This window comes from Cavia porcellus, unplaced genomic scaffold (genome assembly GCF_034190915.1).
Source record: "Cavia porcellus strain 051 isolate PalLab524CR breed Dunkin Hartley unplaced genomic scaffold, mCavPor4.1 scaffold_28, whole genome shotgun sequence".
NCBI lineage: Eukaryota > Metazoa > Chordata > Mammalia > Rodentia > Caviidae > Cavia > Cavia porcellus.
Window position 1 is genome coordinate 30,292,837 of NW_026947511.1, and position 15,432 is coordinate 30,308,268.

Here is a 15,432-nt window from a genome sequence, read left to right on the forward strand (position 1 = left end):
CTGAGAGCCAGCGGGCACCTGTGTGTGTGTGTGTGCACGCGCACACACGCACACACATGCATGGCCCTTGGCAGGAAGCCCGGGCAGCACCTTGCCAAGCTGCTCTACTGCCAACCTCCTGGCTTGTGTTTTCTCCAGCCCCAAGGAGGGCAGGGAGGGCAGAGACAACTTCCAGCCCCGAGTGACGGTTTCACAGGGTGGTTCAGCGAAGACTCCAGTCCCAGAACCATAGGCATCGAGTTAGCAGATGGCTCATGCTGGTTTGAAAGGAGCCTGAATTCAAGGAGTCCACGGGCTGGCCATGCCCCTGGTCCTGTGTGTGCACTGTTCCTCCTTTATTGATTGATTGATTGATTGATTGAGACAGGGTCTCACTATGCAGTTCAGGCTGGCCTTGAGCTTACTTTTTAGCCCAGGCTGGTCTTGCCTCTTGCCTCTGCCTCCCAGGTGCTGGGATTACAGGCGTACAGGCATTTTTTTTTTTTGGAGACAAGATCTTACTGTGTAGTTCAAGCTGGTCTTGAATTCACTATGCAGCCCAGGATGGCCTTGAACTCTGAGCCATCCTCCTGCCTCAGTCTCCTGGGTGCTGGGTCTACAACCAGGTGCCAGCATACCTGGCTTCCAGACCCTTTTAAATTTATTTTAAGACAAAGATCTTAAATTACTCAATTCGCTACTGGACTTGAACTCACAATCCTCCTGCCTCAGCCTTCCAAAGTGCTAGGTTGACAGGCACGCCCCTATAATACACCGGGCTTGCTGTATGATCTTTGAAAGCAGCCAACAGTGCCCTCACCAAAGGGGTTTGGAGAATGCAGTTTGGGGGCCTGAAGCGCGGCTGGCTGGGGAGAAGCAAATGCAGCGGCCAGCGCCTCTGCACCTTAATCCCAGCGCCTGGGCGGGGAGGCAGGCATCGTCAGGAGTTCGAGGGCAGCAACACCGCGTCGCAAAGGCACAAAAACCGAAAACAAACAATGCGGAGTCCTGGAGTCCTGGAGGGAACGGGGCTGGGCCGTGCTGGGGCGGAGAGACTTCTTGGGGTGTTGGTCGAGCCCCGGAAAGTCAGCGGGAGGCGACTCCAGGTGTGCCCCCCACACCAGGCGCGAGGCGCAGGGCTCGGGTTACAGTCACTGCTGCCACCTCTTCCAAGAGGCTGGCTTTTGAGAAATCTGCGGGCTCTGGAAGCACGCTGTGTGCTTGCTGGGGAGCCGGGGGCTACGCCTCTGCGTACAGCGTGTCCCCGCTCTGTCCTCACGCAGGCGTCAGGTGCCGCTGAGGTCAGCGGAGCCCGGGCCGCCCGCGCCTGCGGTCAGCACAGCTGTCCCCACCGCCGCCTGGGTGCACAGGCGCCAGCCAGCAGGCCCGGCCTACGTGCGCTCTTCCCTCTGACGTCGGCTGGTCACTGGTCATTTGCTGCTGTGTGACCCTCGGGAACTCACTTGGCCTCTGGGGATCGGCGTCTCACTGCAAAGCAGGGTAACGATGACCTCTAGGCGTGACTGTATTTAGCTTGTCCTGGGGTCTCCGCCGGTTGGGACAGGGCAGTGGGGTGCTCTGTCCCCAGCGCTCAGGGGAGTTCACTAGGGGCAGGAAAGTCTGGTTCTCCAGCCCCACGCCCTGCCGTCAGACTGGCCTGGCTGTGGGAATTTGGGTGAGAATAGGACCTCCATTTCCCAGTCAGGGAAATGGGTCTGAGACCACCAGGCCCACTGCCAGGCCCTGAGGGCTCTGCTGGTACTTTGCAGTTCCGTCTGCCCTGGCCCTGGCTACAGGGGTCTGGGAACAAAGGCGAAATCCCAAGGGGCAGTTTCAGCGACTTCCCAGCTTCCCCTGGGCCCCTGGCTGGCTCTCAGGCCCAGATCAGCTCCAGTGTGGAGCTGCACTTGGATCTAGGGCCACAATGCCAGATCTGCCACCCTGGGTCCTTGCCCAAGTGATCCCCGTCCTTTTTCCAGTACCCGGGGCTTTCACACCGAGCCTCAGCCTCAGCTTCCTTTTTATGTCTGATTTTTGGTCTCACTAAGTTGCTAAACTGCCCAGGCTGAGCTTGAATTTGGGATCCTCCTGTCTCAGTCTCCCAGAGTGCTGGATTACAGGGGCACACCCCACACCTGCTTTCCCCTGTTCCCCTGTTGCACCCCTTCCCTTCCGTGCAGCCTCTCTTCCCAGCTCCGCCAGGCCCTGCCAGCACGGCCCTTGCTGTCTGCCCTCCTCAGCAAGGTGTGCCTTCGCTATGGCCAGCAGCCCGCGCGGTGTCTCTACCCTGTGCGACAGAAGCAGCTGCAGCAGGAGGGAAACATGGGATCGGAGGCTGAGACAGTCCACACGGGGCCCAGGCTCCCTGAGCGGGGCGGGTGGCTGTGCTCAGGCTCCTGTGTTTATCGCTAGCGTTGGGGGCACATCCTGGGGTGGCTGGCACTGAGTGGCAATGCTGTGCTCCTTTTCCTACTTGGGGGACTTTCCAAACCCCAGCCACCACGAGAGGCCACATGTCATCATCTGTCATCTTGAGGGAACCATGGCCAACTGGTTCCCAGCTTTGGGAGCCCCGGGCAAGAGTAGCATGGAGCCCCCACACAGTGCATCCGAATATTCAAAGCATGCACCTCGGCCTGGAGTTGTCACACGAACTCAGCTTCCCCTTCTCCCTCCAGACTCTTTCCGAATCACCTGGACAGCCAGGTTTGAATCTGGGGTTCTCAGTCTCTCTGGAACATGTGGTCAGGGACACGTGGGCTGGTGTGACATGTGACATGGCATCTCAGGGATCGGGCTATTTGATCACAGATTCAATCTGATCATTACTTTCCTTTTCTTCTCTTCTTCTTTTTCCTCCTCCTCTTCCTCTTCTTCTTGCTGGGTGTGGCAGTGCATGCCTGTAATTCTAGTCCTTGGAAAGCTGAGGCTGGAGAATTGCCATGAGTTCAAGGCCAGCCTGGGCTATCTAGTGAAATAGCATGACCCTGTCACAAAAAGGGCTGGGAATATAGCTCAGTGGCACAGAGCCTGCTGGAAAAACATGAAGTCCTAATTTGATTCTTGGTACTCAGAAAAAAAAAAAGTGAGGGAGAGAGAGAGACCCTCATGTCAGTCCCTAGGCTGCCGAAACTGAGCAACTTACTTTAATCTCTTTGAGGCTCAATTTCCCATCTAAACACTGGGCTAATGACACTTTCTTGGTAAGTTATTACTAAAAGAGATGAGAGATAAAGCCCTTGACCTTGTCCTGGAAGAGGCAGTGCTCAGGGAGTCGGGAACTATGATTGCTAATAACTTCTCCCCACACAGGCGACACTGGAGCAGGAAGTCGTCTGCCTTCTCTGCCTGCTGGCTGCACGCACGGCTGAACACACTGCGTGGCCGAGCAGCAGGGGATGTGGAGGGAGCTCTTGCAGCCCTCCCGTGGGCTTGGGTATTGCTCCAGAGATAAACAAGCAAACGAACAAATGACTGTGATTCCAGCACTTGGGAGGCTGAGACAGGAGGATCACCACCAGTTTGAGGCCAGCCTAGGCTACATATTGGTAGCCTTTCCCACCCCACCCTCAACAAAAGAAATGAAAATTGAAAATGGTACAACGACGTGAATGAACTTAATGTCACCAAACTGTGCGCTATGAAAATGGCTAAAATAAACCAGGTATGGTAGCTCACGCCTGTAATCCCAGCCCTTGGGAGGCTGAGGTGGGAGGATTGTTGCGAGTTCGAGACCAGCCTGGGCTACAAAGTGAGCTCAAGGCCAACCTGAACTGCATAGTGAGACCCCGAATCAAAACACACACACACACACACACACACACACACACACACACACACGACTAAAATAGTGTGCTTTATGTTATCTGTGTTTTACCACTATGTTGGTTTTCCAGGGTTGACACAAATTACCACAAATCTGGTGTCTTAAGCAACAGAAGTGTATTGTCTCAAGATCCTGGAGGTAAGAAGGCTAAGGGAAAAGTGTTGGTAGCACTGGCTCCTTCCAGAGGCTTCCAGAGAGCGCCTGTGCCTTTAGCCTACCTCTGGTGGCTTGCCATCGACTTGGAACTTTTTTTTTTTTGTCTTTTTGAGGCAGGGTGCCTGGGGTCAGCCCAAAGTCTCCAGCATGTTAGGCCCACTCCTGCCACTGAGCTGCAGCCTCCGTCCTGTTTTCGTCTGTGGCTGCCAGGAACTGAGGACACAGTCTTCTTGCAGTGCACGCTGGGGCAGAGTCACTCCTGGAATCCCTTTTATTCAGAAACAGTGTCCTCTCTAGAAGGACCTGCAAAGAGACCTGCTAAGACCAGCCTGGGCCCGCCCACCACAGGTGCCACCAGCCTGAAGCGCAGCGCAGAGGAGAGGACGGGAACTTGGCCCTTGATCAGGCTGAGACTCCCCAACTGTGTGCAGAGTTGCCGCCTCCAAACTGGCTGCATTCCAGTCTGGTCTGGCTGTTGCTGCTACCATTGTCCTGGGCTCTTTCTGGGGTGTGGCAGTCTGTGCCACGGCAGGGCAGATGTCCCAGCCACCCAAAGGCCGGCTGCACATGACGCCGAGGCCAAGGTGATCTCACTGTGAGCTCCCCTGACTTTGGAGAAAATTTGTTTCCTCCCCTCCCTTCCCTGTGAATCCAGGGGTCAGGATTGGGCCTTGGGATTTTCAAAGCATTGCCGAGGTGAGAACAGCATTGATCAGTAAAACTGAACAGCTCAAAAAGCCTCTTTCCTCCTCCAGCCTGGCTGCAAGTTCAAGCCAGTGTATTCCTGGCCAGAAGCCAGCCAGGGGTCAGATAAAGTTCCGACCTATTTTGTAGCAGGCCTGACACTTTGCCCAGTGCCCTGGGCCTGTGACCGCTGCCAGGATAGTGTGTTGGGAAAGCTGGCCCAGAAGGAGCTGGTTTAGAGAGATTCGAAAGAGCTGACGATAACAAATCAGGGAGCTCCATGACATGTGGTTCTTAAAGCCCTCTGAACTGTGTGTCCTGGGCCAGTGAGGCCTTGTAGTCTGTCCCCTGGAAGTCACCCCACTGCAGTGCTACTGCCCAGCGTATCAGGGACCAGGATGTGTACCCCTAGTTTATCTTTAGGAAGACAAGGAAACATGGAACACGGCCACTTGAACACATGTTACATGTGTTATCTACTTCAGTTCTCACAGTAGCCAATGAGGAAGGTGTCAAAGCCAGAGTAGGGGCTGAGGGTTTAGCTCAGCGGCATAAGTGCCTGCTTGGCAAACGGGAGGTTGTGAGTTTGATCTCCTGCATAAAAAAAAAAAGCCTGAGTAGCCGGCACACACAGGCAGCAGACAAATGGAACAGTAAGAGCCTGTGTATGTGTGTGGCTCTGGGGATCGAACCCAGGGCTTTGCACTGAGCTATCTCCACAGCAAATTTTTATGTGTGTTTTGATAGGATCTCGTTCCATTGCTCAGGCTGGGCTCAAACTCACAGTGATCCTCCTGCCTCAGCCAGTTAGCCATGGACCACTGCCCCTGGCTAGGACCTCTTCTAAACTCTGTCCATGCATTCACCAATTTACTGGGGAATTTGAGGCACAGGGATGATGGGTCTGAGACCACCTGAAGCTGGGTGGCTTCCAAAGAACATTTCATGACTTCCAGATGACGGGCGAGGGACAGAGACTCGGCAGAGGTTGCTTCAAGTGAGGGGACGTTTGCACTCTTCTGTGCTTCCTGAGGAACAGAATGAGAGGCCCCCAAGGGACAGAAGCCCAGACATGTGACCTGCACCCCTGCCTGCTCTTCCTTCCTCTGCCCGGGCCCAGCTGCCCTGCGTGTCGCAGCCGGTTGGTCTCTGGGGGCTGCTATGGGGCAGATGGCGGGCAATGGGGCAGAGGTCTTGACACAGGGCCACAGTGCCACAGAGCCTTCACCACACCTCAGCATCCCATGGGCAGGGAAAGCGTCCTGTGGCCCTGTGCCACCTGGCCTGTGTCCTCAGAAGTGAGTCAGCGGGGGTCCCAACCTGCAGGAGACCAGACTTCCAGTCACATTCTGGTTCTGCTAATAGCCCATGGCCACCTGTGGGGACATCACCTGGCCGGAGTGGGGGAAGACTGCTGGTATCAGTGCGGTCACCTTTGTGTTCTACTGGCTCTTTTTTTTTGTCTGTCCCCCAGTGCCTGTGTCCTGTTATAATTCATAGCCCTTTTATAATCTTTACTTTGAGACAGAGTTCCACAAAGTCGCTAAATTGCCCAGGCTGGGCCTGAACTTGTGGTGACCCCCTGCCTCTGCCTCCCGGGGATCACAGGTGCGTGCCACCATGCCCGGCTCAGGTTCCGCTGTCTTCACCGGCACCAGGTGTGAGCGTTGCCACCAGGCGTCCCGGCATGCTCGCAGGCAGCCCCTCGGCAGCTGAGGAGGTAGAAGTGCCCCGCTCTGCCTGAGCTCTGGCTGCAGCTCCAGCTTGGGGCAGGGCTCGGGCAGCTCAGAGGCTTCCGGAGGAGCCGGCTGGAGGGCAGGCTCCTCACGCACAGCCGGCCGGGAAATGCCTGCATCCTACTCCTGGGGCTGGCTACACTTTTCTGCTCTTTCTTTTTTTGATGCTGGGGTGGAAGCTACTTATTTGTTGTTTATATCTTTCTTTCATGGTGCTGAGGATTGAACCTGAGGCCTCATACATGCTAGGCAAATGCACACGCCTGCCTTGCAAGCACGAGGTTGTGAGTTTGATCCCTGGTACCGATTAAAAAAAAAGAAGGGGCTGGGGATTTAGCTCAGTGGCATAAGCGCCTGCCTTGCTAGGCAAATGCACATTTTGAGACACTGCCTCAAAAAAAAAAAAAAAACAAAAACAAACAAAAACCTATAAACAAGATAAAAACAAAGAGACCACAGTAACTTATAGGACAACAACTTTCTCTCTCTCTCTCTCTCTTTTTTTTTTTTTTTGTCTTTTTCCTTTTTATTGGTACCGGGGATTGAACTCACGACTGCCTGCTTTCAAAGCTGGCGCTTATGCCGCTAAACTAAACCCTCAGCCCCCAACTTTCTCTCTTTACTTCTGAGGCCAGCAGGAGCACATGGTTCCTTAATATCCCATGGCAGGGCTGGGCATGGTAGTGCATTCCTGTAATTTCAGCACCTGGGAGGCTGAGGCAGGAGGATCATCACAATTTTTTTTTTTTTTTGTCTTTTTGAGACAGGGTATCACTATGCAGTTCAGGCTGGTCTTGAGCTCACTTTGTAGCCCAGGCCAGTCTCGATCCTCCTGCCTCAGCCTCCTGAGTGCTGGGATTACAGACATGAGCCACCACGCCTGGTGGATCATCACAAATTTAAGACCACGCTGAGCTATATAGTGACTTCAAGACCTGACTGAACTACATAGACAGATCCTGTTTAAAAAAAAAAAAAGTCTCATGGCAGAGTCAAACCATCGTTTCTAGGATGGTCCAGTCCCCGTGGACATACAGGCTGCTTTGGTAATCCCCTGTCCTCCCTTCCTTCTGGTTGTCCGTGAGGATCCACTGAGCATGCACTGTGCCCTGGCACTGGCAGGGGCTTGGCAGCAGGCGAGAAGACCTCTCCCTCCTTGGCCCCCCAGTCAGGTGGGGAAAGTGCCAATTCCCTTTAATTCCAAGAGCCTGGGAGCAGCTCTGAGTAGGGTCACAGGGTCCATTCTAGACGGGGAGTCTTGGGAAGATATTTGCCCTGGTGATGGTGAAAAGTTGAAGGTTAAGGGGAAAAAGTATCCAGGTTGGAGGCCACAGCAGGCGCAGGGGCCCAGAGTGTGAACTCGGCAAGTGTGAGAGAGCTGAGACTTCTCTGCCCCGCAGTACAGGGGTGCAGCTAGGGGTACAGTTGGCAGTGGGGCTACTTGGCAGGGTGGGACCAGGGTAAGACTGCAGAGTCAAGGCTTGGACCTGATTCTGTAGGCAACGGGGAGTGAGCTACTCACATCGGCGGTTTAGAAACAGTAGTCCTGGCACTAGGGAGGCTGAGGCAGAAGGATCATAAGGAATTCAAGGCAGGTTGGGCTCCACAGTGAGATTAAGGCCAGACTGGACTACATAGTAAGACCCCGTCTCAAACAACACAAGCAAAACAAATAAATCACAACAGAACTAGGTCGCCCACGTGCCAGAGCCTCGGTTTGGTCCCCAGCACCACAAGAAACAAAACAAACTGAAGCTCCAGCCTGGAGAAGCCCCAGAGGAATACTTATGCCAAGAAATCTCTGTTTCAAATGGAAACTTATTTATTGAGAGTTCAAAATCCACCCCACCCTGCCACTGTGCTTCTGAATGTTAGGGCCAGGCAGAATGTTTTGTTACAGCCCACAAAAACACTGCCCAGAGAGGCCTGGTGTTTTTTTTTTTTTTTGTATGAAACATCAAACCCACACCAAAGGCGGTCACTCAAAACCCCAAATGTCAGCCTTTAACTGCAGCCCCTAAATTGCCTTGGTGGGATTTGAATTTGTAATCCTCCTGCCTCAGCCTACCCAAGCACAGAGATTGCCGGCGCAGAATTCACCAGCCCTGGCTGCCCCTGGGCTCCACCCAACCTCTTTTAGCTCCAGCAAGTCCCTCAGGAGTCCGCTGAAAGTTGCTGAGTGCTCATAATAAAGCAGCCAGAAGTTTCCTGCCTCGCTGGCTTACTCAATTTCCCTCATTTGTCTGCACGGTCCAGACGGAGCAAAGGGCAACCATCAAAGGTGTCTGGGACAAGGTTCTGGCCGCCGCCCTGCCGGGTTAATGGGTCGCTGGGGACTGTCTGGCCAGGTCTTGGCTGGGGAGGAGGGATCAGGAGGATCGGGAGCACGCGAGCACACAGCTGGCCCACTCAGAACCCCTGCCAACCGGTGCCAATCCCGCACCCCCAGGTCATGGTTGTCCTGTTCACCTCTGTCCTCCACCCCTGTCCAGCACCACCAGACACCTGAGAGCCCAGTGCCAACTGGCCCCTCATGGCTCTAGCTGTTTGAGGAACAACCTTTCCTGGACTGGCTAGGCCAGGCCAGGTGGAACAAGCCTTGGGGAAGTTGCTTCCTCTCTCTAAGCCCTACAAGTAACATCTGGCAATGAAAGATGACAAAAATATCACTGAGTTGCAAGGATTAAGTGAGCCGGAGCCACAAAATGTTAAACCCCATAGTGACGAGGACTCCCCAGGAAGCAATGGTGGGGGCGCTGGGGACTGCAGGCCTCTGGCTCAGTCTGGCTTTTCCCCTTCCCTGGTCTCTGCAATCCTTCTAGTAAGCCATCCGATCTGCAGCCTTTGCTCCTTCCTTCACTGGGCACAGGACCTCCTGATGCTTGTGCCTATTAAGAGGCACATTCAAAATGGCTAAACTGAGCTGGGGCGTGGTGAAGCACATCTGTAATCCCAAGCCTGGGGAGGCTGAGGCAGGAGGCTGAGGCCTTGCTGAGAGTTTGCGGCCAGCCTAAGCTACACAGTGACTTCAGGTTCATCTTGAACTACATAGCAAGACCCTGTCTCAAAAAACAAAACAAACTGGGCATGGTGGCTCAAGCCTGTAATTCCAACACTCCAGAGGCTGAGACAGGAGGATTGTTGTAAGTTTGAGACCAGCTTGGGCTGCAAAGCGGGCTCAAAGCCAGCCTCAACCACATTGTGAGACCCTATTTCAAAAATAAAAAATAATAAAAAAAAAACCCAAAACAAAAAACAAGGGCTGAACTGAATGGGCAGGAGACCAGGAACACTGCCACGCCCTCCCAGCTGCCCCTGTGGCCTGCCTGGCCTGGGCTGCCGCCAGCTCTTGCCCCGACTTGGTGGAGTAAGCACTTTCTTGCCTCTCTCTTCCCATCTGTGCAACAGGGAAGAGAGGCCTGGTGTCTCTCTGGTCGCCTGGGACAGGGGCATGAGTCAGATTAGAGTGGGAAACCCCAGAGAGGCTGGGGGTGGCTCCACTAGAACCTGAGATCTGGCTGATGCAAGGTCTGAGTTTCCCTGGTAACCGCTCTCTGGAAGCGGGACGGTTCTGGGAAGGCTGAGCGCATTCCCACCGGGCCAGGACGTGGGCAGAGGAGCCTACGCCGGGGTTCTGCCAGGCTCTGCTTGCCCAGCTCTGCAACCTCCAGTGGCCCCCTTAGAGCTGTTGGCTTAAGTGAGTCATGGGTCCCCATCATTGGCCTCCTTCTGAAGTAATGGGGCCCCCTAGAGGGAGAGTATGGCCCACTAGAAGGCCCAAGATGGTTCCCAGGAAGGGGTTAGAAGAAAGCCACTGGCAAAGGCCCAGCACATTTCCCAGTCCTATGGCAGAGCGTCCACAGGATCTGGAAGGAAAATCAGACAAACCCTGGACAGCAGAGCCTGTGGCACCCTGTGACGCACAGGTGTTTGGACTCAGAATTTTTTTTTTAAATGGTATTGGAGATTGAACCCAGGACCTTTGTACTGAGCTGCATCCCCAGCCTTGTTTATCTTTTGATTCTGAGATAGGATCTCACTGTCACTAAGTTTTCCAGGCTGGATTTGAATTTATAATCCCCCTGCTTCAGCCTCTCAGAGAGCTAGGATTATAGGTGTAGGCTACCCGGTTTTGCCACAAATCAGCTGCATGATGTTGGGTAGATTATCATTTAGGGCCTCCATTTTCTCACTTGGAAAATGGCAGAAATGATGCCTATTTGAAGGCAGTTGTGAGGAGAAATAAAATGCAGTAAAGATAAAGCATTGCCAGCTTGGTGCAGTGGCTCAGGCCTGAAATCCCAGGACCGAAGGAGGCTGAGGCAGGAAGATTGCAAGTTTGACTGCCATTTGGGAAATTTAGCAAGACCCTGTCTGAAATTTTTTAAAAGTTTAAAAAGGGCTAGGGATGTAGGTCAGTGCAAAGGCCCTGGGTTCAGTCCCTAGTAATGCATGCGCGCGCGCACACACACACACACACACACACACACACACACACACACACACAGTGCTGGCAACAGTGGCCATTGCTATTATAAAAGGTGGTTCTTTTCTCTACTGTCCCACATTCCTTCCTCCTCACTGGGGAGAATGGGGTGGCCATCTGGATATTATCTTAGGTCCTGGGATGGAAATGAGACTAAAAACTTCTCCAGAAGGTTTTCCTCCCAGGTTTCTAGCTTCCATGCGAAGAGCTGCTGCTTGGGGACTTGATATGCATCGTTGTATTTGATGTGCCTGCCATCCATCACACAGATGAGGAAACAGGCAGGGAGGGAGAGAATAACCTGTCTCAGGTCACAGGGCCGGGAAGCAGCAATGCTAGGATTCGAACCTGGATCTGCCTGACTGCACACAGTTCTAGCCTGTGGGCCCTGTGTGTTTCTGGTCTCTGCCTCGGCTCCTCTGTTCCTTCCTGACTGGCTGTCTCTTCAAACGTCATCTCTAAGGTCAGGGCGGGTCTCCCAGGGTGTGGCCCAAGGACACAGAGGGCCTTGGTCTCCGCCCCACCACCGAGGGCACGGGAGGCCACTTAGCTGGGAGCTTCGTGCTGAGCGGAGGGAAATGACTCAGGCAGCTGCGGATCGTGAGCGCCGTGCGCGGCTCCCTGTGCCTCTGCGTGTGTGTGTCAGGGGTGGGGGTGGGGAGGGGACACGTATGGGGAGATCCTGGGGACCAGAGGCTGCTGGTGACTGTCCTAGGGAAGCCCCATGTCTGAGTCACGCCCTCTGGCCTGCCAGGCCCCGGCTCCCTTACAAGCTCTTGGGTGTCTGCCTGGGAGGTCTCTTCCACTCCTGGCTGCCCACGCAGAGCCTGGGCAGGGGGTGAGGGGGCGGCTCAAGGCCATTGTGCTCCTTGGCCTAAAGCAGGGGGCTAGGTGGGGACTGCAGCCCAGGGAGCAGCTCTGGGCATCTTGGCTGGGCTGGGCCTGTCAGGGCCCTGCTATTTTTAGATACCTCCCCTCCTGCTGGGCTGCAGCCAGATGAGGAGGAAATGACTCACCCCAAACCAGACAGGTACAGGCAGCTTCCATCCAGGGGCCCTGGCAGGCCCTGCCAGGCTCTAGCCCTGAGGTTGCCCTACCTGGGGTTCCCTCAAAATGGCCAGCCCCCAGTTTTAAGTTGGGTTGGGTGGCCAGTCCCCAGTCTTAAGTTGGGTTGGGTTAGGGGCCCAGGGCCTCACCAGGCGCTCCTTGGGATCTCTCTGCATTTATGTCCCAGGGTGGGGAGTCCCTGCTCACCTTAGTGACTTCAGGCTGTCCGTGGGGGTCGGGGGGCTGACTGTGGCCTCTTCTACTCATCTCATCAGAACTGGTGTGAAGGAGGAAGTCCCTCTTCACTGAGGAAATGGAAGTCTGTGTACCCCATGGGGTGACCAATTGTCTCATTTTCTCCAGGTCTGAGAAGTTTCTGGGGTTCTGAGACTTTCAGTGCCAACCAGGAGGGTCCTGTAAGACTAAGTCTCAAGTCCCCGGCCTGTCCTACTCTGGGTCAGGGATTGCTTGCTTTAGGCTGAAAGACAGCCTAGAGCTCTGTGTTGGCTGGAGTCCTGTGAAGCCACCTTGGTCAGGGTGGCTGTCCTTACTAATGCCAGTGGAGGAGCTTGTCAAGCACAGGGTTGGACAAACAGAGCTAGGGCTGGGGTGGGGGGCAACTACCCATGAAGCAGGGCTGGGAACAGGCATCTGGGAACAGCGGACCTTACGACAGGAACAGTGTTTGTCTTGGGCCAGCCTGGTCCCCGGCCAGCTTATGCTTGGTGCCTCGGTGTTCCAGCTCTGAAGTGAGAAGGGGCCCTGTCCCTGGTGCTGTTGTGAGGACTTTGAGAGAAAAGCCAGGAAGCCTGGCCAGGTAGTCACGGGAGAGGCTGTCCTGGGCTGGCCACCTGCAGCCTGCTTGATTGGTCAGGGGATTGACTAGAGGCCATCTCTGCCCTCCTGGCCATCCCAGACCCGCATCTGGTTGCGCTCTGTGAGACGCCATGGCTCTTGACCCTGACACCTGCCCTCTGTGTTCCTCAAAGCTGTGGCTCAGATTCAGGTGGGGAATGTGGCCATCCGTGCTGTGCCTCTGCCTTCATCCATGGGCAGACACTCTGTCTCCGCAGCCCAGGGCGCCGAGGCCCAGGCAGAAGCCTGACACAGCAGAGCCAGGTAGCAAATCACTTCTCCATTCTGGGCCGCTGGTTCCTCGTTGGTAGAATTGTGGTGTTAGATTAGGTCTCTGGTTTTGAAATGCTTTCTTAATAGTGCAGCCTCTTCCTCTCTCGAAGTTCTCATCGAACTAAACAAAACTCCTACCTCACTCCTAGGCCTCGGGCCCAGGCACTCTCAGGGCAGTCTGGGAAGCTCTCCCCACCATGCCCCAACCCCTGTCATCTGTCACTTTGTGCCTTGAGGACGGCCCAGTTATGGCCCCCAAACCCAGGCCTTCTGAGCCCATCTGATCAGTGGTGAAAGTTTCCGGTTTTCTTACTGCTGGCCGTCTCATGCTGAACTCAATCCCAGTCCTCATTACAGAGTTTTGTGGGGCCATCACCTCTTGTCCCTTTTCAGGAAGTGTCATGACCAAAGCCCTCTATGCAACAGCTCACCTTGTGGGGCACCACAAGGCTGGCAAGGATTTCCACACAGGGTACCCCACATCCCCAATAGCCTGCAGGCCAAGGAGAGAAAGAGGAAGTGGAGGAGAGGGGGAGACACAGGCAGAGGAGGAAGGGGCTCAGAGCCTAGTTTTTTATTCACCCCCATGGGTATAGAATTGGTCATATCTGAGGCAACAAGTTTTACCTGGCTCCCCCTGGGATGCTGGCAGCTTCAGGTGCCCCCACCAGGGCAGGGCTGGACGGTGCAGAGGGAGTTAGGGCAGGGTAACCCCCTGTCCCGGCTCCCGTCAGCCTGGGGTAGGCCAGGGGTGGCAGGGCCTGGGGAGGACAAGAACAGGCAAAAGGAGGGAGAAGACCTGGTCTTGGGAGCTAGCGCCTCACAAACAGATATGGGAGGAGCCAGTGGCCGGCAGCTGCCCAGGGTCACTCAGAGGCCGTGGGAGGTGGGGCTTCTGCATTGACATCAGCAGTGCCCTGGGAGGAACTGCGATCTTCTCACCTCTCACAACAACATGCTTGGGGGCTAGGAGGAGCCAGCGCCCCTGTGTGTGCCCTGTGTGGCCCTCACAGCTGCTGGGCTGGAAACACAGCCAAGTCAACAGCTCCTTGAATTGTGTTCTATCCAAGGCCTCCGCTCCAGAGCTAATAATACCGGCAGATTGTAGGGCATGCAACCGGATCCGCGCCCATCCACCGGTCTAGGTTGTGGACCCTGGTGGGTGGTGAGTGCTGTAGCCTGAGCTTAGTCCTGGAAACAGAGCCCTGAGTGTGTGGTCTGGGGCTAAGCAGGGCCCAGGAAGACCTTCAGCTCAGGTTGGCCTGGTCAGGCAGCAGCCCAGTATGTGGCCACCTTGGTGCCTATAAACTCAATTGACAAGAGCAGGCAGTGGTAGTGACTGACCTGGGAGACCTGTGGGATGATAATTATAGTAAAAATTTACAATTAATACAAACAGAAAGTGAGGGTGAAACCCTGCTCTCTGTGCAGACTTAGTGCTCGAACTTTGGTGCCAAGAAAGAGACTAGAGAGAGACAGGTCCATAGAGGACCAGGGGGAGGCACTGAGCACCCATGGCAGTCGCCCCTGAGTTGCAGCCCGGACACCCAGACATGATTGATATGTGTGCAGCACCTGTAGTGGCAGTGGTGGACTTGATGGTTTAGGGTGTGGGGTGCCATGCTCAGCACACAGGGCAATGCAAAGGCTGCTGGAGGAGCCCCCCAGGCTGGTGGCCAGGGCAGCACCATGCAGCTGGGGACAGAACTATGTGTAATTCCAGAAATGGATAGTGACACCTGGCACCAGGCTGGGGCCTGGAGCCTGTCTTCTACTCCTTCTGGTGAGACCTTAGTGACTGGAGCGGGAGGGGCCACTAATTTTTGCAGGTTTTCGTTGTTGTTGTCTTGTGTGTTTTTTGAGACAAGTCCTGGAAGTAGAGCCCTGGGTGTGGGGTCCAGAGGCCAGGCTGGGCCCAGGACAACCTCTATTCCCAGGTTGGCCTGGTCAGGCCAGCAACCCCAGGTCTGATTTTGTAGTTTAGGCTGGCCTTGAATTCAGTATGTAGCCCAGGCTGGCTTTGAACTCCTGGCCATCCTCCTGCCTCAGCCTCCTGAGTGCTGGAATTAGAGCATGAACCACTACACCTGGCTCACAGCCACTATTTGTGATTGTCATATTGGCACGTGGGAGAGGGGTATTTCAGTAGAATTCTGCTTCCCCCAGGAGGTAGAGGAAAAATAAATATGCCCCACTCAGTGCTTGTCCCACGATGCAGGCTAACTGGACGGTGGGGGCCACTTTTCTCCCCAGCAGGGTGTGTCTGAGTTTAGCAGCCAGGATCTTAGCCCTCAAAGGTCTGTTTGCAGGCTGAGGGCTGCAGAGCCGAAGCCCGACGGAGGTGCTGGGTGGTGACAGCCTGGTTTGCCCCCCTCCCTCTCCTCCTCATT

At 54.9% G+C, this 15,432-nt stretch overlaps 1 long non-coding RNA gene across 1 annotated transcript; it reads left to right on the forward strand.

Moving 5' to 3' along the window:
• The first annotated feature begins 1,067 nt into the window (after window positions 1-1,067).
• Window positions 1,068-3,656, forward strand: LOC106028503 (uncharacterized). Its single transcript, XR_001202119.3, has 2 exons — window positions 1,068-1,479; window positions 3,292-3,656. It is a non-coding gene; the product is annotated as an uncharacterized LOC106028503 (long non-coding RNA).
• The last annotated feature ends 11,776 nt before the right edge of the window (window positions 3,657-15,432 follow it).